Raw genomic sequence first — 21853 nt, forward strand, 5'->3', positions numbered from 1 at the left:
ACCAAATACAAGCCGTGGCTTACCAGTAACATTGCATCCGGAGACTCATGAGCAATCTTGTCTTGGATCAGTGGTATTCACCGCCAACAAGTCGATAAGTCGCCTTTCCATATGTTGACAAAATGTGTGTGAGTGTGTGTGTGTGTGTCTGTGTGTTAACTTTAAAAATAACCGTCAACATTTGTGTAAACAGGCACCATTCGACATCCTTACATTTCTAACACAAGTATCCGTATCATCCATTTGCCCTTTTAATATTTGGTTATTAAATGTCAACACAAATATCTCTTCGTCTTTCCAACACACACAAACACAAGCGAGGCTACTTTATATTCAGATCTTATGTTGGCTGTGGTTGCGATTAAATTCTTGGTCTCCGATGAGTGCAGATGTTTTCGTTCCTTCCCTTTGGCTGCCATGATCTGAATGAGACATGCGATCCTTGTTTTGGCTCAGCTACCCCTCACTTGCATAGCATTGAGACACTGACTACAGGGTAAGATTAGGGCAATGCCTGCCAGCTCAACCTTTCTTAAGATCCACCTACATACGTTATACATAAGAGATGTTCACTTATGTATGGTCACGTGGCAGTGATCTGTCTTGCACCGTGAAGAAACAAAAAAAAAAACTGTTTTCATGTTTGTCTTGTAGTACTTATGATGACCAACAGGTGGCAAAGCCACCCCACGTTTTCACAGCGATTGGATCTGTCCCTGGTGCTGAATGTTAATCTGCCTGATCTGTTGCTTCAAAATTGAAGCAAGGGAGATGAGAGCCCAGAATGGAGGGGATTTGGGCTATGTAAACAAAGAGAAAAAAAAATGAATTGGAAAAGAGTCAGAAATAGGTTGGATTTAATGACAGGACAGGAACAAATTTAGTAGAGTGGGGTTAATGGATGGAATTTAAAGTAACAATACAAAAACACAGAAATAGATAGGGAGTACAAAATTGCAGGATGAGAAACATGATGGAGATATGAAATTCAATATATATTATATACTATCTATATATTAAATTAGGAAGAACACAACACAAGAAATCACTGCCAGTAGACATGCTGTGCAGACGGACAAGAGAAAATATGAAAATAGGGTGATTTTGATAAGGTGAGGAATGGTAAGGAAATGAGGATATGAGTATATACTCAGCCGCTAGTGTGTAACAGTGGGAGCGGTGTTTATATGTGTATGATGGACATTAAGTATCCATCTGGGTATGAGCGTGTCCCTGAGGATGCTGATAATATAATAAAAACAGCAGTATAGAATACATGACACAGATAATTTCATTTAGTCGATTACTTTTTACAAGAATACAAACGTTTTGTCACATCTCAGTCATCCTTGTGTGCATATTTGCTATTTAATATCTTGCAATGATCTGCTAATGGGGTGGTCAGACCAGGGGTTTAACTCAGCTCACAGGGTGATCTCAGGGACAAATAATTTATCAGTTGGAAGCTTTTTACCAAATCGAAAAACGTTTAACATCATCGCCACCAACAATTGTGGTTGTATTTGAACACAATCCTTTTTGTGCACTCATTGTCAAAACTAGTGGAGTGGATTTTTATCATACAACCAACGTTGTCTTCCTTGGCTTGATAGAAAGGAAATCGTCAAATTAAACCCGGCCTTATGGTTTATAGTCACAGTATAACCTGGATGGGGTGTATTGATTGAATATGCAAGAAGCCTTTCATAGGTTGAGAATCATTTAGTGTGTCATGAATTAAAAAGTCTCACGTGCACACACCTGCTCACTCTGCTTTCAGGATTTACAATCAGTGCATAACCAATTCAATATAGCAGACACTTCCAAGAAGCCAGTTTGAAGCCTCATCATTCATACAACACGCCTCTCGTGTGCGGGTATGCTAAAAATGCTTGGCTCACCTCTTCTGTGTTTTATACCATTATTTGCTTGCACTGATAGTGTAGTGGTTCATGTGACCAACCTTTGTGCAGGCAACCTGGGTTTAATAGCCACTCTATGACAGTGTGGATGTGAGTGTGAATGGTTTCCATAGTAGTACATTGACTTACAAGTTGAATTTGTTCTGTCACCAAGATAGTAATTCCATATACTATAGTAGACTAGACTATACCACACAACACTATACTATACCTTACCACACTATATACTATACTTTACCACACTATACTATACCACACTACAACATACTACACCATACAAAATCAGGACACAGAACTTTTTTTCCTGGGACAATACAATGCAAACCACTGAATCCATCCACGATTTTCTTTTCTTCATTCATTCATCTTCTGAACCGGTTTACCCCTTGAAGTGGTCGCAGGCCAATTGCAAGGCATACATACTCTAGAGCAGGGGTGTCAAACTCGTTTTTGTCACGGGCCACATCATAGTCATAGTTTCCTTTGGAGGGCCATTACGACCGTCAACAAACTGATGAATAACTAAGTTTGAAACCGGAGACTAGTAAGAACTGTTCAAATATTTTTAAAAGATCAATGGTGACAAAAACTGCTAGGAATATCTGTATAGTTTTAAAAGTGAAGACAATTTGTAACATTAGTATTGACAGTTGATGTTGATAAACAATTTGTCTTCGCGGGCCACATAAAATGATGTGGCGGGCCGTATCTGGCCCCCGGGCCTTGAGTTTGACACCTATACTATAGAGTCTAGACAAACAACCATTCACACTCAGTCACACCTACAGACATTTTGGAGTGGTCAATCGCTAATATTTTATTCACGTGGGAAATATAAAGGCTGTGATGGTTGAACACTGGTGGCTAAATAAAAGTACATGGGGAAAACAATCTACATTTGCTCATATGCAACATGCTGAGGTAAACAGTGTAATGGGTCTCCATTCCTTTCTTTCTTTAATTGCTGTTTTTCCCATGCTGCTTAAACAAAATCCACTACATGCAAAACGTCACGTGAGCAGGTCTGAAAACTTGATTGTTGACTTCCTGTATATGCCGGTGTAATTAGTAAAACAATGTGCTGATGACATGAATGTTTGAACCGGAACTTGCCCCAACAAATCATCATGTTGGCGTATTTAGACAACACATGTAATCGACATGTAGGGATCTATATTTTGAACATCTTGAGTTTGGATGCAACTAAATTGGGAATATTGTCACACATCTACCAGACTGGCACATTTCATATTGTTATAATTATGTTGTTTTATAGCGGTCAATTTAAACTGAAAGCTAATTTAACACAGTTTTTCCACTTTTCCCTTTATTTTTATATCGACGTGGCGATTTGTTTCATGATCTGTCCTGGGCTCTTCATTTTACATAAACAAGGTCTCTCACACTCTCTTGTGAAAAACAAAAGCCAACCTTATCTTTAAAGATGGTCTTGTCATCGTTATTGTTGATTCATGTGAACATGCTTGGATGTATAATGCAAAACAAGTAGGGATCTAAGTCACAGTCCCACTGTGTTGTTATGAACTCACAAAGTTTTGACGTGCGTGCAAGTATGCATGGAGTTCCTACAGCACCTGTCAGTCACTGCTTGCCGCCTTTGAATGAGCACAGTGGGAGATGACGAGATCCTATTAGTTTGGATCGCCAAGGGGAAGCATGCGGCATGAATCAATGTATCAAACAAACACGCACACATTTGAAAAGGCAAAGTTGCTATTCCTGCAATACGTCAGATGCTCTTGACTGCACACACCTCAGTAGTGTGCACAAATACCATCATAGGCCCAGAGACTCAACGACACAGACATGTATGCATGCACATATACAAGAAGACAGGCCAGGTTTTGGATCTGTTTTATCGCAGTAATGCTCCAGTGCGCTCAACAGAACTCTTGGTCCTCATCTTTGAAGGAAGCGTAAAGAAACATTTGATCGAGAAAAGAAAGCCAGCCATCTGATGAAAGCACAGGAGCGGGCTAGAGAGAGAGGAGAGGAAGCATAGTGGGAATGACGGTTTAAAAAAAATTGGCGACAGCTTTTCTGTGTGTGCGTATGTGTGTGTGTGTGTGTGTGTGTGTGTGTGTGTGTGTGTGTGTGTGTGTGTGTGTGTGTCAGAGGGCTGGCTGTCTCAGAGACAAAGTGCTTGGAGTGCAGACAGAGAGTGGGCTAGTTTGGCCTGCTGACCTTGGAGTGCTAGTAATTGGCACTTAGCATTAAACGGCGCCCCCTCCTCCCTTTCTGGAATAAGTCTCACAGATAAAAGAAAGCACTGAAAGCTTAGAGAGAGCAGAGTTTTGAATGTGGATGCATGATTTGTACAATCTACAAAATAACGTTTTACAAATGACCAAATTATTCTCAAAAGCAATGCAACTAAATTGAATTAGGTTCATGTGACAAAGTTCATAAAATAAGAAAGTTTGGAAAGAATTTCAGGCATTTAGCTGGATATTCAATCTAGTGAAAGGCTTTATTTTTTTTGTCTCAACCCATTAAAAACCAAAAACCAACGCTAATTGCTTCACCGGCCTTCATCCGTGTGCTGGTAAGAAGTAATGATTTTGCGATATAATGTTTGCCAAACATGTCACTTGATGTTTGCAACAGTTCCTGGGGGCTGCAGGTCAACATCCAAACCTTTTATGTACAGCTTACCTTAATTTTCGGACTATAAGTCGCATTTTTTTTCATAGTTTGGGTGGGGGGGGGCGACTTATACTCAGGAGCGACTTATATGTGAATTTGTTCGCAAATTTTCAAAATTCAAAAATCTGTTATGTAGTGAAATCGCGATAAACGAACCACGATGTAGCAGGGGATTACTGTCATTTGACCTGCAAGTGACGTCAGCAGTGCGGCGGTTGTTTACATAAGGACAAAGGATTCAATCACGGGATGACGAAGATAACGAAGGGCCCCACGTTTGAAGGATTTAATGATTTGGAGTGACACAAGGTTTGAAAAACGTATTTATGTTATTTGATATATTTTATTTCGTGTAGCAACTTGTATATGTTTTTATCGTTGCAGTTCAGTAGTTGTTGGCTCGTTGAACTCTTGTTTTGTTAAATAAAGAGCCGTTTACCAAACCCACGTGTTTCATGGTACTTTGTTAACGCTACAATATAGTTGTATACTAGATCTGTGCGGCGCGCACGCGACGTTGTTGACATAAAGGACGAGGAATTTGATCGATGGATTTAATGATTAGGAGTGACACAGATGGTTTGATAATATTGTTGTTATATGATTGTTATTTGAAATATACTTTATATATCGTTATATGGGCGGCTCGGTGACGCACTGGGTAGCACGTCTGCCTCACAGTTAGGAGGGTGCGGGTTCGATTCCACCTCTGGCCCTCCCTGTGTGGAGTTTGCATGTTCTCCCCGGGCCCGCGTGGGTTTTCTCCGGGCACTCCGGTTTCCTCCCACATCCCAAAAACTTGCTTGGTAGGCCGATTGAGCACTCCAAATTGTCCCTAGGTGTGAGTGCGAGTGCGGATGGTTGTTTGTCTCTGTGTGCCCTGCGATTGGCTGGCAACCGGTTCAGGGTGTCCCCCGCCTACTGCCCGTTGATGGCTGGGATAGGCTCCAGCACGCCCGCGACCCCCGTGGGGACTAAGCGGTTCAGAAAAATGGATGGATGGATGGATGGATGGATGGATGGATGGATGGATGGATGGATGGATGGATGGATGGATGGATGGATGGATGGATGGATATCGTTATATGGGTCTGTGGAATAATTAGAAATGCAACTTACGAGTCCGACGTCAGCGGCGCATACGTGGCGCATACGCGGCATTGTTTACATAAAGGACGATCGATGGATTTAATGAATTGGAGTGACACAGATGGTTTGATGAACGTGTTATTTATGTAATACTTATTTGAATAACTGAATGTTACTCAGACCTGTTCTCAGCTCCTCGTTTGTGTATATGTCACATTAGCATACCGTATCGTTTAGCCTGTTGTTGCTGGTTCATGTCTGTTCTTGGTGTTGGATTTTGACAAATAAATTTGCCCCCAAAGTGCGACTTATACTCCGGTGTGACTTATGTATGTATTTTTTCACTGTATTGTGCATTTTATGGCTGGTGAGACTTATACTCCAGTGCGACTTATAGTCCGAAAATTACGGTACTCTCAGACTCATGAGTGAGTTTGATTTTATAGCCCATATGAAATTTTGACTTTAAGCGTTTGATTTCCAGACTTCTGTGATATTTGAATCAATACATGTGTATCATTCTGACTTATGTCATCAAATAGTTCCCAGAAGACTATAGCTAACTAATGTTATTCAAAGAAATAAAAACCAAAAATTGCACAATTGAAATCCTGCCGGGTGTGACTGCATTATACACCACAAGGGGGAGAAACTTGACTTTCTCTGGGACCCACCACCACAAACACACGCACACACGCACACGCAGACACACACGCACACACACACGCACACGCACACACACACACACACACACACACACACACACACACACACACACACACACACACACACACACACACACACACACACACACACACACACACACACACACACACACACACACACACACACACACATGCGTAATGAATGCAACAGATTGTAATGTACATTTAGGTCACACAGAGTCTCAATAAGATGATAAATATGTAAATAATCTCACTCCAGAGAAACAAAGCGGTAGTGCTCCATAAAATGTCAGCGCTACACAAACAAATGCAGTAACCAAATGTTCAAAGATGATGGAAGAGCTGGTGATTTTGGTTCATATTGACTACAAGAGCGATAGTGTTGAGAAATGTACTATCTCGCCTGGGACACGTCCAAAAGAATTTTGGCATGTCGTGTTAATAGTCCTCCAATTTCTCAAGAGTCCTAATTGTTCATTGCCCTCTGATGTTGAATAAAGCTTTGTTTGAAGTTCCTGTGGCAGGTTTTGCTTTCTTAGTAGGCGCAGGAAATGCATTATCTGCATCATCTAAGACAGGGGTGTCAAACTCATTTGTGTCGCGGACCGCATTGTAGTTATAGTTTCCCTCGGAGGGCCATTATGACTGTCAACGTCGTCTATATACATATAGTATAGGCTACACAACAAACAGAGAAATAACTAGCTTTGAAATCAGAGACTAGTAAAAACTGTTCAAATAATTTCAAAAGATGTATGTAACAAAAATTGCGAGCAGCATCTCTTTTTAAAAAGTGAAGACAATTTGTCATTTTAGTAATGACACAAAATTTGTCATTGCGTGCCACATAAAATGATATGGCGGGCCGTATCTGGCACCCGGGCCTTGAGTTTGACACCTATGTTCTAAGAAGTCTTTAACGGTCGCCCTTAGCCGACGTGTTCAAATATTGCTGGAAGGTGAATAAGATATGCGAATTGAATGCATTTATTTCAATCAGGAGGAAAGAAAAATAATACAGTACCATAGTGAAAAAAGGGAAGGGCAATTAATATTTAAAATGAAGAGCAAAAGAGTTTAGCGCTTCGATACCAGCAGGAAGTAGTGCGCCTTACGAAGCTGTTTTATGGATAAGGTGCTTCCAGTGTGAAGCAGGCTCCCCCTGGGGCCCACACACTGATGATGATTATGTAGAGTGGAACTCAAAGCAGTAACGCTTTTTTAAGAGCAACTTCCGATTACCAGGGTGGTTGGTGGTATCTGCAATTGAGGTGGTGAACCAGACGGAACGGTGGCTTAATGATGGAGGGGAAAGAGATTTAAATTTAGTGTGCATTATGATTACCCGAAAGACCGACGTGTCCCCAGTGCGAACTAACATAACTTACGGAGTGCAGAAAAACTCTAAGGCCATCCAAGAGTATCATTTGCTTGATAAAAAAAACATTAATAATGCACCCATACAATAAATGTATTACTTTAGTCCAATCAGTACCGTATTTTCTGGACTATAAGCTGCTACTTTTTGCTCAAGCTTTGAACTCTGTGGCCTATCACTAGACTATAGGCCACATCTCATCTATGGATTTTTCATTAATTTTTATTATATTGTATGATTTGTGCGTTAACACACCTGCGGCTTATATATGAACGAAACAGCATTTTGCCCTAATTTTAGTTGTTGCGGCTGGTGGGGTTTATAGTCCAAAAATTACAGTACATACCATTATCCGGTGTGATATAAAATTATACGCAAGCCTAATGAAGACTAGCAGTATAGAAAATCGTTAGGACGGTTATTTAGAATGACATACGTGGAAAACATCAACAATCAAGTGCCTTTGTTTTGAACATTTGATTGATCTAACTACAAGTTTGTGCTGCTGTTATAAAATAAGATGGCATGACCTGGGCTATTTAAATTGAGCATTTTCCTCCATTGAAGAACAATAAAAAGGACAGAAAGCCAATGTGTGACAAATGTTTCCCTCACCACACACATTTTTTTTGTAGCATTGGTAGTATGCTCTCAAATGTGTACTATTGGTAGAAGAGATAGCTACAGTTGTTAAAGACTTGGCTTTCTTTTCTAAGAATGCACAGCAGGATGTTGAGCAACCATCCCCTCATAGGCTATAACAAAGAGACCAATCAAGTTTTCAGAGATTTCATTTAAATAAATTTATAATCTAACCACTCTCTATGCCAATACTAAATTAGTATATTATAAACAGCCCGAATGTTGACAACTCAATGCACAGTTTTTTGTAATCTACTTCTCAAGTCAGCAGTTTGAGTCACATTAGATACAAAATATATCCATCCTAATAACTTTCTAATATTCATACTTTTTCGGTGCACACTTTATGATTACCATACACTGCAAAATTATCAACAGAAATCTGCCTACCTTTGCCTACTTAAAAGGGTTTAAATAATAATAATAATAAAAAAAACGTGCATCCTGTGGCGTACTAAACATTTAATGGATAGTGCCCAGAGAGCAGGAAGAACGTGTTCCAGTAGTATTCCAAGAATGTCCTTCCTGTTGCGTCTCACATCAAAGTGCACTTTGTTCCTTCATTAAAAAATCCTAATGGTGCCACTGTAGCAAAAAATGTGACGGCTTAATTGGTATGTACTGGTGACATGTTGAACATTTTCCTTTGTTCTGACTATGGATAGAAAAGAAGTACCGTAGGGAAGGACCATAGTTTCTCATTCAACAGGCTTTTGAACTTCAGAATCCTCATAGCAAAATCAGACCTTTGACACCAATCTCTTCATCTGTATCTTTATTTCATATTCTCCTTAAAAATTCTTCCAAAACCGATTTTTAATTTTTTTTTCATGTGGTATAGCAGAAGTTAATGTCACAAGTGTATTTTTACTTACAAGTGGTTGATAGAGACAAAATCCTGCCGCAGAAAATGAGTGTTTTCATGTTTGTTATGCATATGCGTCTGCTTATTTTCTCTTTCAGATTTCACATGTATAGTATGTAAATATATGTATACTTTAAACATGTAGAGCATGTCAAGAATTGTGTGCTTGAATTACCCCCCCAACCCCCCCCCCCATTTCTTTTTACATTTTTACACACAGTTTTCTACTTCTTTGTCCTCCGTTGCTTTTCACATCTGTTTGGTGGAATAATTGGGACTTTTTTCATCTTTTTAGGACCGACGAGCATGACCTGAGCATTCAGACTGCAATTGTTTTGGATATATTTGACTCCCATCCACACTTGAATGAGGCCTGGAAAAAAATCTGAAATGCCAGGTTCACATTACATGGGGAAAAAAAAATCTGTCACATTATGGGCAAAACAATTGCAGTTGACCCACGGTGTGAACGTAGCCTAATAGAAAATTTCTCATTTTGAACAAATTTTTACCCAAACAGCAATCAAGTTCAACTCTTTGCACATACCAATCAGTGAAGCTAGGTATTGCCTCATAAAATTCTAATCCGACAGAAGCTGTGTTGTGCTTCTTCATCAGGATGAAGATAGAATATAACTCACTGAAAAAAATACAGAATTATTAATTAAGAATGAATGAACAATGAACCAAATTCAAAGAATTAAAAACTGTCAATGCATTCTCACAAATTATTGCTGTCAATATTATTATAAAGTACAATATGATGGAGTACTACTATAATTCATTGAAATACACACGCACGCACGGACACACACGCACGCACACACGCACACATGCGCACACACACACACCCACACACACACACACACACACAAACTGTAACCCCAGGGAGTTAATTAATACCTCGTGAGGTGAAGAAAGTATTCATAAATTATTAAAATAGTTTCTTTTTTTATTGTTAGAGAAAGTCTTATTAAGAAACATTTTTGCTGAACACAGATAGTGGCTCTCAGAGCATTTGCTGTCAACATGAGAAATTTGAGATGTGGAGCTATTGCCTTTGAAGAATCTATGTATTGCCTTACTTGCTACTATTAAAATAATAATTAAACTTGAATCCTCATTAAATGTGTTGTGTTTCTTGAGTTGTTCCCTTTTTTAATTTTTTTATTTGCTGATTTCACATATGTTTCTTTTGTCATTAAAGGGACACTTGGATGAGCTGAACATTGGCACTTAATACTGGGTCCGTATGTAAAAATTACATCAACAGTAAAAATCACCACTTTGCAACAGATTGGCACGTCTAGGCACGTCTTGTTTTTTTTCCATCAAAGCCAGTAGACATTATAGTACAGTGGCAAGCATAATATTGTTTCCTCCTGGCTTTGTTCGTCACGTTCTGTTCTCGCCTAGTGTTTGAAACAATGACCAAACGCCACCAAAATTCTAGACTATTGTGTTAATCTTTTTGTATTTTTATTTTTTAAACAGGTTGAAATGAAATGAAAATGAGTAGAAATGTGCATATGAACTTTGATGGCGGCAGTCGGTAGTTTTGTCAACCATAGAAGTGCGGGGGACCTTTCTAGTCTACAAATTGAAGGAAACCAACTTGTGTTTTTATATTTATTCATTCATTGATTCATTCATGTTCCAAACCGTTTATCCTCACGAGGGTCGCAGGCGTGCTGTAGTCTATTTCTGCAGTATTGAGCTACACCCTGAACTGGTCGCCAGCCACTCGCAAGGTACGAACAATCATTCACAATCACAATCATGGAGAATTTTGAGTGGTCAGTTTGTCTACCCTGCAGCCCACGCAGGCATGGGGAGAACATGCAAACTCCTCATGGGAAAGCCAGAATCGAACCCTGCAGCTCTGAATTGTGAGGTATATGTGCTAACCAGTACTCCGCCATGTTGCCCCAGGTTTGAATATTTTCCCTATAAAAACGGCACGGATTGCGTCCCAAGAGAATATTTTTCCCCCCTGTGACAGCTGGTAAAAAAAAAAAAAAAATAATAATTCTCGGACAAACGGGTTGGGTGACAGCTCTAACACCAACAAAGAAAACTAAAAAGTCCATGGATCATTTTTATACGATAGACCAGTCTTGGTTTGAATGCCGTTTGCCTTCTTCAAACCTCATATGGCGTTTTCAGTTTTTCTTTGCCTGTTTATGGGGTTTAGTCCAAGTTATGGCGCTAATCTTTGTCAACTGTGGGCCTACAAAGTATCAACAAAGGGGTAACACTAAAGATTATGTACGTATCGTATCAGTTTAAGATATATATATATTTTTTAAATTCACCGATTTACAAGATTAGTAGATTGTACTAAGTTCATTTTGTTTTTCCTTATTTAATCACTTCACTGGTTTCTTTTATATCAAACAAATTGTTTTAGGTTATTCACCTGACATGTTTCGGCGGTTTCTTCCGCCTTCATCAGAGTCTGATGAAGGCGGAAGAAACCGCCGAAACATGATGAAGGCGGAAGAAACCGCCGAAACATGTCAGGTGAATAACCTAAAACAATTTGTTTGATATAAAAGAAACCAGTGAAGAGATTAGTAGATTGTCGACGAATTTTCCGCTGAACTGCCTTTCCGCCGCTTCGTGGACCCTGTGGAGTATTTTTTTTATGTTTTGGAGTGTTCTTCTTGGGATTTGGGAGACCTCTGAGTCGCCGTCGATGTCTATATTATTTAGGCCTCTCACCGGCAGGCCTGCAGTTAGTTTTTTCCCCCTTTGTTACAGCGGTTTGCTGGTTGCTTTGTTGTGTCTTTGATGACTTGTATCTTGTTGCACTTATTGGTTTCCTTTGTTGGCGCCGTTGTGAGTGGCAGGCCTATTAAGTTTGCGTTCATGTCATCTGTATGTCTTTTATATACCCAATCTGTGGTATGAATGCTGCTGGAACACTGAATTTCCCATGGGATCAATAAAGTATCTATCTATCTATCTATCTATCTATCTATCTATCTATCTATCTATCTATCTATCTATCTATCTATCTATCTATCTATCTATCTATCTATCTATCTATCTATCTATCTATCTATCTATCTATCTATCTATCTATCTATCTATCTATCTATCTATCTATCTATCTATCAAAATGGAAATAAGAAGAGATCACACTGTAAGATTCATCTCATATTTGTCAATAGAAATGTTAGTGATGGATGCTATTATATGGCCTACCTATTTCTAGAGATTGAATGAAAACATGCTTAAGTGTTTTTTTCATAATTCTCCTCATGAAAAGTTATAATTTAAGTGGAGAGCCACTCATGAATATAGAAACTCTAAATTGCTTTTTACCCCCTTTCAGGATCAAGGTCCAATACCATGAAGATTTTTCTTTATTCTTCTGTCCTAGCAAAAGAAAATCATAACCACTGTGATGATGGCGTTAAAATATAACTGTTCAGTGAAAATATGTTTTAAAAGAGCTGCCAATGCTTTATGGACTCCTTTATGGTCACATTGCTATTTATAATAGCTAGAAGTTCATACATTCCATATTTTGTTCCACTTTCAGTGCAAAATCTAATCTTTGACCTAGCCAGACCTACCATTGATGTTAGTTTGAAACTGTGTTTGTTTGTGCTGTATTCTCTGTTGTGTGGGGGAAAAAAAAGTGACACCCCACAGCTCTGTGACGACGCCTCTGTTTTTTTCATAGCCACTGGAAGAAAGCCAGAGCAGCTGTTCACACTCCTGTTACATTGTTTGGGCCAAAGACAATAGTCAAGCTTCAAATAAATACATCACACTAACAAGATTTCTGACTTCATATTTACAGACAGTGGACCCTGGCTAGACACACCTCACACACACATATCCTTTTCCAGGGGGTTCCAGGAGTTGTAGTATTTGAGTCACCTAAGGTCTTGTCACTACACCACTGAATGGCAGCGTGTGGTTTCAAAGAATCAAAAATGATTCAATAAAATATGGTACAAATATCGACAAAATATAGTTATGTTTAGTGTGTTATTTAATTGGTATTTAGTTGGTATTTAGTTTTATTTGCAATGACTGCAATAAATCTGTGACATCACCAAAAACGTTCACAGCAACCTCTTTGAATTGTCATTTGTTAGGAGGAATTACTCTTTTTTGTTTACCCCGATGCTTGCAAAATTCATGATCGATATGGTTTAACTCTGGTGATTAATTTGGCCAGTCTAAAACCTTCCACATTGTCCCCATTTGGCTCCTTTATTGTTTTGGCAATGTGTTAGGAAGTCAATATCCTGGTCCATGATAAAGAAACTCCCAATCACTCTAGTTGTATTTCTTTAAATTGGCAGACAAAATGTTTCTGTTGAGTTCAGGGTTTGTTTTGCTGTTGACATCTTGTGTTGCGTCATCAATGCAGAGTAGCGAGTCCATCCCAGACGAAGCCATGAGAGCCCAAGCCATAATAATTTAACTCCATTAAGAGTTTCTTTGATTAGAAACCAGAGCAGATATTTTTCCAAGCATTTGTATTACACGAGTCAAGATTACTCTTGGCCACATCAGTCTATACATTTTGTGAATGGCGTCGTCACGTGCCAAAACATAATCATCAATAGTGGTGGTGGTGGTGGTGGTGGTGGTGGTGGTGGTGGTGGTGGTGGTGGTGGTGGTGGTGGTGGGGGGGGGTGACTTAAGATAATCAGTGATTCGGTGATGGGGCGCTGAGTACAGAAAGCCCATTAAGGGCATCAACAGTCCTCGATACAGACCGGCTGTCCGGAAAAAAAAACAACCTTCTGATGGCCACCACGCCGCTGCCTAAGAGGTATTGACTTTTTTAAATCTTATTTTTAGCATTTAGCCTATCTAGTTTCATGACGGTCACACCATTAACAAGATTATATTTTGCGCTAGATTGTGTGGCTGTTTATGGCTTGACACTGAGTGACAACTTCTGCAATGCTGTGTTTGGAGTGCACACTTTGTAACATGCTGTTTTGCACTGTGTGCTCAGACAAACACAACTTATCACTTTTATTAATAATTAAACCTTGACAAAGCTCTATTCTTCATGGAGAGCTATTTCAGTCTCCTGCAGTGGGAGCAAAAGAAAGCGAAGAAATGGAGGGACCCTTGATGTTGATGGCTCAGTCATATGCTACATTGTGTGGTATAAATGTGTTAAAAATTTTAAATCTGCTGGTGTCAGATCTTCGGCTTCTATGAAAAACTGTCTTAAGCTGTGACGAACTGTCTAAGCTCTGTGTCATCCTCATCTTCACCTGTCCACTATTTCTGTCTCCTTTCGGCTCATTCTTTTATCCATAGCTCTCTCCTGTTATACTTGTAAAAAATGCTAAAATAAAAATTGTTGTTTTCCTCATGCTATTATTTGATTATACTGAGCTTAGGAGCTAGGTTGCTTGGGCTTTGAGGTCCTGGTAAGGGTTAGGCAAGTGTCACCCATGGCAAGCAGGTCCGAGGTGAGGGACCAATATGGGGCCTGCAATCACATGGGGCCCAAAAGGATAATGTGACTTGACTTTGTTTGAGGAGCAACTTCCAATTTTTATTTATTTATTTATTTATTTATTTATTTATTTATTTATTTATTTATTTATGAGGGTTGATCCTGGGGACCTGAAGTAAGGGTTTTATTAAACAATAAAAAGATAATATGACAAATGAACACGTGGTTGTCCTAACTCCCCCCAATATAGTCATCATTTTTTATTTCTTAAGTTTACATAGTATTATTAAGTTCGCACTGGAGCAGCAAACTGTTTGGTAAAGTCGAGGGGCGAAGCTAAATTGATTGAAAGAAATATGATTGAGGAAAAAAATATACGATCCACAGAAATGTAATTTTATTGTGTAGACCTATTGAGAAAAACAAATGGCTCGTGTTAAAGTAATCACCACAAAAATGTGGTAGTGTACTATTACTTTATGTGCATTTATTAGATATGTACTGGAAACTATAGACTAAAATTAGTAAAATAAATTATTCTTAAAGTTCTTCAATTCCATATGAAAAATGTACATGTGTTATTTGCTCTGATTGACTACAGTCTCAACTGTTGGCTTCATCTTGTTAGACTTTGGGACGTGAGCGAGACAGCACTCACAGGAAAATGACAACGACAACTGATTTTTAAAAGTTTGTGTACTTTGGTAAGCGTCACAAGTTTCAGGTGACTAATTTGTGTAATGAGCAATACATGCATGATCAAGCCTTGGATTGCTGTTAAACAAATGTTGCAGCCAGTGAGCCTCATTAGAGCCACAGATAGTACTTAGTATATTAAATGAATTTAAAACACATACATTCACTTTGCCTGGAAGCTGTCAGAGTTCAGGATTGAGCCTGTATGGGCTTGTGATTGGCCAATATCCTTGTTGGTTAAAGGTTTATTGGGTTTACCAGTGGATGCTGAGCCATTATTCGTGACCAGCGAGCGTAGTGTGTTTCCATATTTCTGGCAAATCAGGCAGTCTGCCTGTCCTTTTTGCCATTGTCGAACCATCTCTCATTTAACGTTCCAGACAAGGTGTATCGCATCTTCTCTGTGATCAAATAGATTCTGAATTCACTTAAAGCTTGGATACGCTTTCAAAGAAGGGGCTGTAGTTTGAAATACACTGATGTAATGAGAAATCTTTGAAGCGACACATATTGCAGCTTGCAATAATCAACAGTTGGGAAGCAACAATTTTCCACCAAAAGCCAAGAATTTCCACCTTGAAGATTGCACATTAAATCTTTCACTCATTTGAAAGCCATGAAAACACAACTCTCTGATGCACTTTAAACCCAGTGAAAGTCATTTTTTGGGAAGACTTTTACTAGACTAGTGTAGGGAGAAAAGGGCATTTGCACCGAAGGAGGAAACACAGCATACTCCTAGTCAATCAATGCGGTTTCTTTCGATTCCTCTGAATTCAGGGCATGTAGAGCCGTACGGTCTGCATGGCATGTAAATGCAAGAGATCGGCACATGCAAAGTACATTTAAACCCTAACCCACCATCGCCCATGGTTGTGCTGTGCGGTCAGGGTGGTGATAACAATAGTTTGTTTAATGAATGTTTGATGATTCAGAGGGTTTGATGCACACTCTTGAAATGTTTATGAACGGAATATGATGATATTCACCACACTACATATCCACGGTGAACCAAATTTGTCTGCCAGCACCTGGATCAAATCCGGCAAGTTCGTGTTAGGTCTAATCCATCCCCCAGGATACCTCCTCATAGATTCTTAGTCACCCGCCCACACAGGAGGTGACATTGCCTACTCTATGTGACTGTGTGACGCTACGGACTTCATTGAAATCAGCCATTATGCGTGCCAAGGGTGTCATAGATAAGATGCCGAGCCAAGCGAAAAGGTCACTGAGACAACGCCAAGCTCAAGTCATCTCTCCAATTTTAAGAAGCCTGATTTAACAAATTTTCTGTGATTAAAATGGAACCTATAATAAGTAGCAAAAATGAGGGATGGTGTAACACTGGGGCTGGTGGCTATAACCCCTTTTAGAAATCTGTGCTGCCCCATTCAACATTTTATCTGACATTTTAAAATACATTCATAATTTTTTTTCTTAGCCCCCCTATACATTGTTTAGGTAAGCTCCCCTTTGAAACGGAAGATAAAAAAAAATCCTGGAACTATGCCTGGCCAAACTATTATTTATAAGGTTCCTATTATGTTGCCAAACATAGTTACCAAAATATTAGACAAACCTTTTAAAGTGCCTCTCACCCAGTCTTCTACTTCAAATTATGAAACACTTTTGCTATCCATGCCTTGGGTTCTTAATCAAAAGCATCTAACCGAACAATGAGGCAACATGAACCCAGCAGACATTGTCTAAATCACAGGTGTCAAAGTCAAGGCCCGGGGGCCAGATACGGCCAGCCACATCATTTTATGTGGCCCGCGAAGATAAATTGTGCATCAAATTTGTGTCATTACTAGAATTGCAAATTGTCTTCACTTTTAAAAATATCTATTTTTTTAAATATTTGACTAGTTTTTACTAGTCTGATTTGGAAAAAGAGTTATTTGTCAGTTTGTTTTGTAGCTTATACTGTATATAATATGAGGTAGAAAGAAACTATGACTACAATGCGGCCCGCGAAAAAAACGAGTGTGACACCCCTGGTCTAAATCCATTTGTATTTGATTTTGTATCTCTGTTGTATTGTGTACTATCTTTTTGTAAAGTGCGACAAAAGACATCGTGAAATCGTGACATAATTAAACATGTATTATTTTTTGTTATGAAGTGTATATTCCATTTAAGTCCTTTGCAAACCCAAAGGTGCAATGGTTGGCCAACATTAAAGGATTGTCTCGGAAGTGGGTGAGACCTTTGCAGACCTCCAGGCTTAGCAGCCAAATGTCCGAGTTTTTTCTGCTTCTCCTGCCACTTCCAGTTAACTTGCTTTTCAGCCCCAACCTAAGGCCACTATTTTTCTCCCAAATAGAATCGCTGCGATGTCCATGTCAGCGAGGGTGATGAGCGGAAAACAGCTTTCAAGTTACATCACTCCTTCAAACCTGATGTTCCAATACTACACAGCGGAACTTTTCTACAACGACAAGCTTGTCTTGCTCTTTGTCTACATTTGACAGGTACATGCTTCCCTGACAAAGTACACTATTAGTTTCCTATCCAACAATGGAACTATTATCCTTAACAACTGTATAGAGTCCAGAAAACCTCCAGCTAATACCATCATAAAGCCTTGTGTCAATGGAAGATGCACTTGACAATTGACAAATAAAGCATGACAGCCTCTGTGAGTCGGTGGAAGATGAGGTTACCGTAATTTCCGGACTATAAGCCGCACCGGACTATAAGCCGCACCAGCTAAAATTCAGGGATATTTTTGTTTTTTTCTTACATAAGCCGCACCGGACTATAAGCCGCACGTGCGCATGAGTTTTTTACAAAGAAACACAGTACACAGAAAGCCGTAAAAATCCATAAATACGCCGCGCCGCCATTTAAGCCTCAGGGTTCAAAGTAACGTTCTGAATAAAATGCATTAAAAGTTCACATTCATTACAACTTGTTTTTGGTGAGCAAAATGTCAGATGAATTGAATTTAAATGCTGATTGATTGGGTTTTAATACAATGCAGATGGTCCAAACAGCACCACTGCTTTGTGTAATCTCTGAGTCACATAGCAGAGTAAGAGACAGGGTTTAGAGCCCTTAGACGCAGGTCACCTAGCGTGCATTCCTACTAAAGCTCATAATAGCCACAAGCAACACAGCCAGAATAAGCAGCAGCCATAGTAGTGTTTCAAAATAGTATTTTTGTTGTTGTTTTTTTCTTCAAGATACCGCACGACAGTGGTCCACAGCCTTTTTATGAGTGTATAAAAGTGATCAAATCATCACAAAAATCACAAAAAAAATCTTATATAAGCTGCACCTGACTATAAGCCGCAGAGTTCAAAATTTCGGAAAAAAGTCGCGGCTTATAGTCCGGAAATTACGGTACTCAAACATTGCAATTGTCAGAAAAAGGTGTCATTCGATCTGCGGCTGAATTAGGTGGTGCACTTCACTACTTGTGATTTATAAAACATTGTTAAAAAAGGCAATACATAGCTTACTTGGGTTGCAAAAACAATAACAGCCTCAAAACAATGTTAAGTAAATCAAAACCGTTCTGTCACATTTAGGTTATCCTTCCACACCTAGTGTATGTCGTTATACAATTGCAATGATCTACTGCTGTATGTAAAAGTAAAATAAAAGCGTAAAGTAATTTTCCAGTCATCAAAGAATCTATTATCATCCTATCCTTGCTGTCTATCCTTGCAGAATAAACAATTATCTTAAGTAGAGAGTATAAAGAGCATAGTTACAACTTTAAGTGCTGCAATTAAAGCGTATTATAGAGTATTAGAGAGTCAGTCAGCTGTGGAAAAAAGGAAGGCTGGCTTCCCCACAGCAGTGAAAGCAGACATGATTGCCTCATACATGATTGTTACTCTCCTCCTGTTGCTTTAAAACTGGAGCAACTCAGATAATCTTTTAACATTTAATGTGGAGAAAGGAGGAAGTTATTGAGAAGATTATTTCTCTGAACATATTTTGCATGTAACAGGGATCGCTAGATTTTATGTTAGGTTTATTGAGGACATGTTGCTCCAGGCACACCAAGTCTAACTATAGAATATAATCGAGCCTCCTCCATGTACCGCAGTACAGTGATATTGTCCTTTTACACTACATCTTTGCGCCTTTAAACACTGAGCTGAAGCGACTTATGCGCACAGGTACTGCAAATCAGCAATCAGTCACGACAATTAGCTATTTAAGCGTCTCCTCCTCACTCACTTTTTCCATGTTGTTCTTGTGGCCCTCATTCAAGACAAGACTCTCCAATACTCTTCTTAGGATTGATGTTTTGCTTAATGACATTGTGGCGGGTTTCTTGCTACAAGGGTATTGCAGAGCATTACTCGTCCAGGCCCTGAATCCTTCCTAAGCCTAAAGGGACTCTTGAGCTGCACTTTGAATTGAACTGTATTGCTACTTGCCTATTTATATCTGAAAATGTCACATTGGGCACTAACAATTCTTACAAACTACAGTACTACTGTGTGGAGTCCTGGGTTTTGTTTGTAGTCATACCAATGATATGTACAATTTATGAAATAGATCCACATTTCAGGTGGTGTGTTCAGGTGTTGGACTATAAACATGATAGGTCAACTGATGTCAAAGACAGATTTAGACCACCATCCACAATGGGCAGAATAAGGCTCCAAGACAACATCTTGATCTTTCTGGCATTCATTAAATAGTTCAACTGAGAACATGCAGTCTTCTGGTAGTTACTGTTACTATACTAATGCAAGCTTTACATATAAAAGGACCCATTTCCATTCCAGTCTACTTCAATCTGGTCTTTCAAAGGCCCTCCACCTGGCTGCCTTTTTGCCCTGAATACCCCCCCATCCCCCTCCCCCCATCCTCCCAACAACACCTTCATCTTAACCTGCATCATCTTGGGCCATCTGCCAGGTGCAGGTATTTTACTGTAACATAGGGAGGAGGGATATTATATTACATTGTAAATCAGAGGCACACCAGTTAAAAAAAAAAAAAGCATGACACTAGATTAAAGTAACTGAAGGGGAAAAGCAGTAAAATGAAGTATAAATAAAATGAACAGCCATTTTGCAGTGCTGAGAATGCAATTACTAATTTTACTTAGGCTTGAATTATGTGTCGTGCTCTGTTGTGCATACAGTAAATGTGAACATTTTTGTAAATGACAACCAGTGTATTGCTCTGTGTGTCCATTAAATATGTCTGAATACATAATGCCATTAAGAGTGATTAATTTTAAGCCAACACTGAGCCAGCATGAACAATATGGCCTATACATGCAATAAATGAATTGCAATCACATTTAATGTAATTTTCTCTGCTTCTTTCTAACAACTCAACCTGCTAGCCCAGTGTGTGCAGGTGTGCACGTGTACGCTAAGCATGATGTGATGACGTTTGTTTCTGCCCATATGTATATAGAGACAAATGTTTATGCCTTAAGAAATACATGATATTACATTGACAATTTATTATAACTGTCATGCATACAATGGCATGACCAGATCACATGGGCTTATAAAACACCAAACAATCAAGATTACCTGGACCGAAAAACAACAACTATAACAACAGAAACTTGTCAAAAACAAGCTTGTTTCCTTTTATTAGGTTTAGATGTAAAATTTGCAAATGCAAAAAAATCAAAATAATTAAGCCTTGCAATATTTTTCCTCATCTGCCCAATAGAACATAAATATTGTTAGGCATATGACCTCTTACATCATAAATATAAAATACGCTGAAATTCACATTCCACATTTGATCCTGGAATTCTGTCTTGCACATTTTCCTAAAAACTCAAATTTCTACATATTATGAGCCCAGTCAGTCATATTTTAAAATATCATCAATTAAGTAATAATGTCTTACAGATCATGGTTATACTGACAGGACAGCATTGATATACATCTTACACACAAATGCAATACAGTTTACAGTGTATTCTCCACTGTAAACTAAAACCCTGCGGAAAGATAAACACCGAACTTCAAAACGGATGCAGTGACAGGAATTGTCTGCACATTTTTATATTTCTTTGGAAACAATAAACACTCTTTTAACTTTCAGACTCGCCATGGTGGCATGGGACCCACTCGCTCAGTTTGGGTGAAGCAAGGATCTTTGAAGGAGAGCAAGTGGAAGCAAGAGACAGCTCCTGAAAATAAACATTTCTCCCGAGATGCACATTGTTTTTGTCATTGTTTCTTTTTTATCATTTTGATGACAGACTGTCTCAGCAACACACAGCGAACATTGACTACAACCAATAAAAAGGGCTTAGGCCTAATGGAAGTGCTGAGCATTTTGCAGTAAAGTAGCTCTTCTCAAATAGTGGGGTGGGACAATTTGACCCTGGCGAACATGTTTTTTTTTTTTTTTTTTACATACTAGCACAGTAGTTCTTAACCTTGTTAGAGGTACCGAACCACACCAGTTTCAAATGTGCATTTACCGAACCCCTCTTTAGTGAAAAATAAAAAT

At 39.0% G+C, this 21853-nt stretch overlaps 1 protein-coding gene and 1 long non-coding RNA gene across 2 annotated transcripts in view; one reads left to right on the forward strand and one right to left on the reverse strand.

The window, feature by feature from the left end:
- Positions 1-21853, reverse strand: part of LOC125968439 (sodium channel and clathrin linker 1-like) — a 54265-nt gene that overhangs the window by 32181 nt on the left and 231 nt on the right. The window lies entirely within an intron of this gene.
- Positions 10675-21722, forward strand: LOC125968446 (uncharacterized). Its single transcript, XR_007481320.2, has 3 exons — positions 10675-11000; positions 17721-17868; positions 21440-21722. It is a non-coding gene; the product is annotated as an uncharacterized lncRNA (long non-coding RNA).

This window comes from Syngnathus scovelli, chromosome 5, assembly GCF_024217435.2.
Source record: "Syngnathus scovelli strain Florida chromosome 5, RoL_Ssco_1.2, whole genome shotgun sequence".
In the NCBI taxonomy this organism is placed as follows: Eukaryota; Metazoa; Chordata; class Actinopteri; order Syngnathiformes; family Syngnathidae; genus Syngnathus; species Syngnathus scovelli.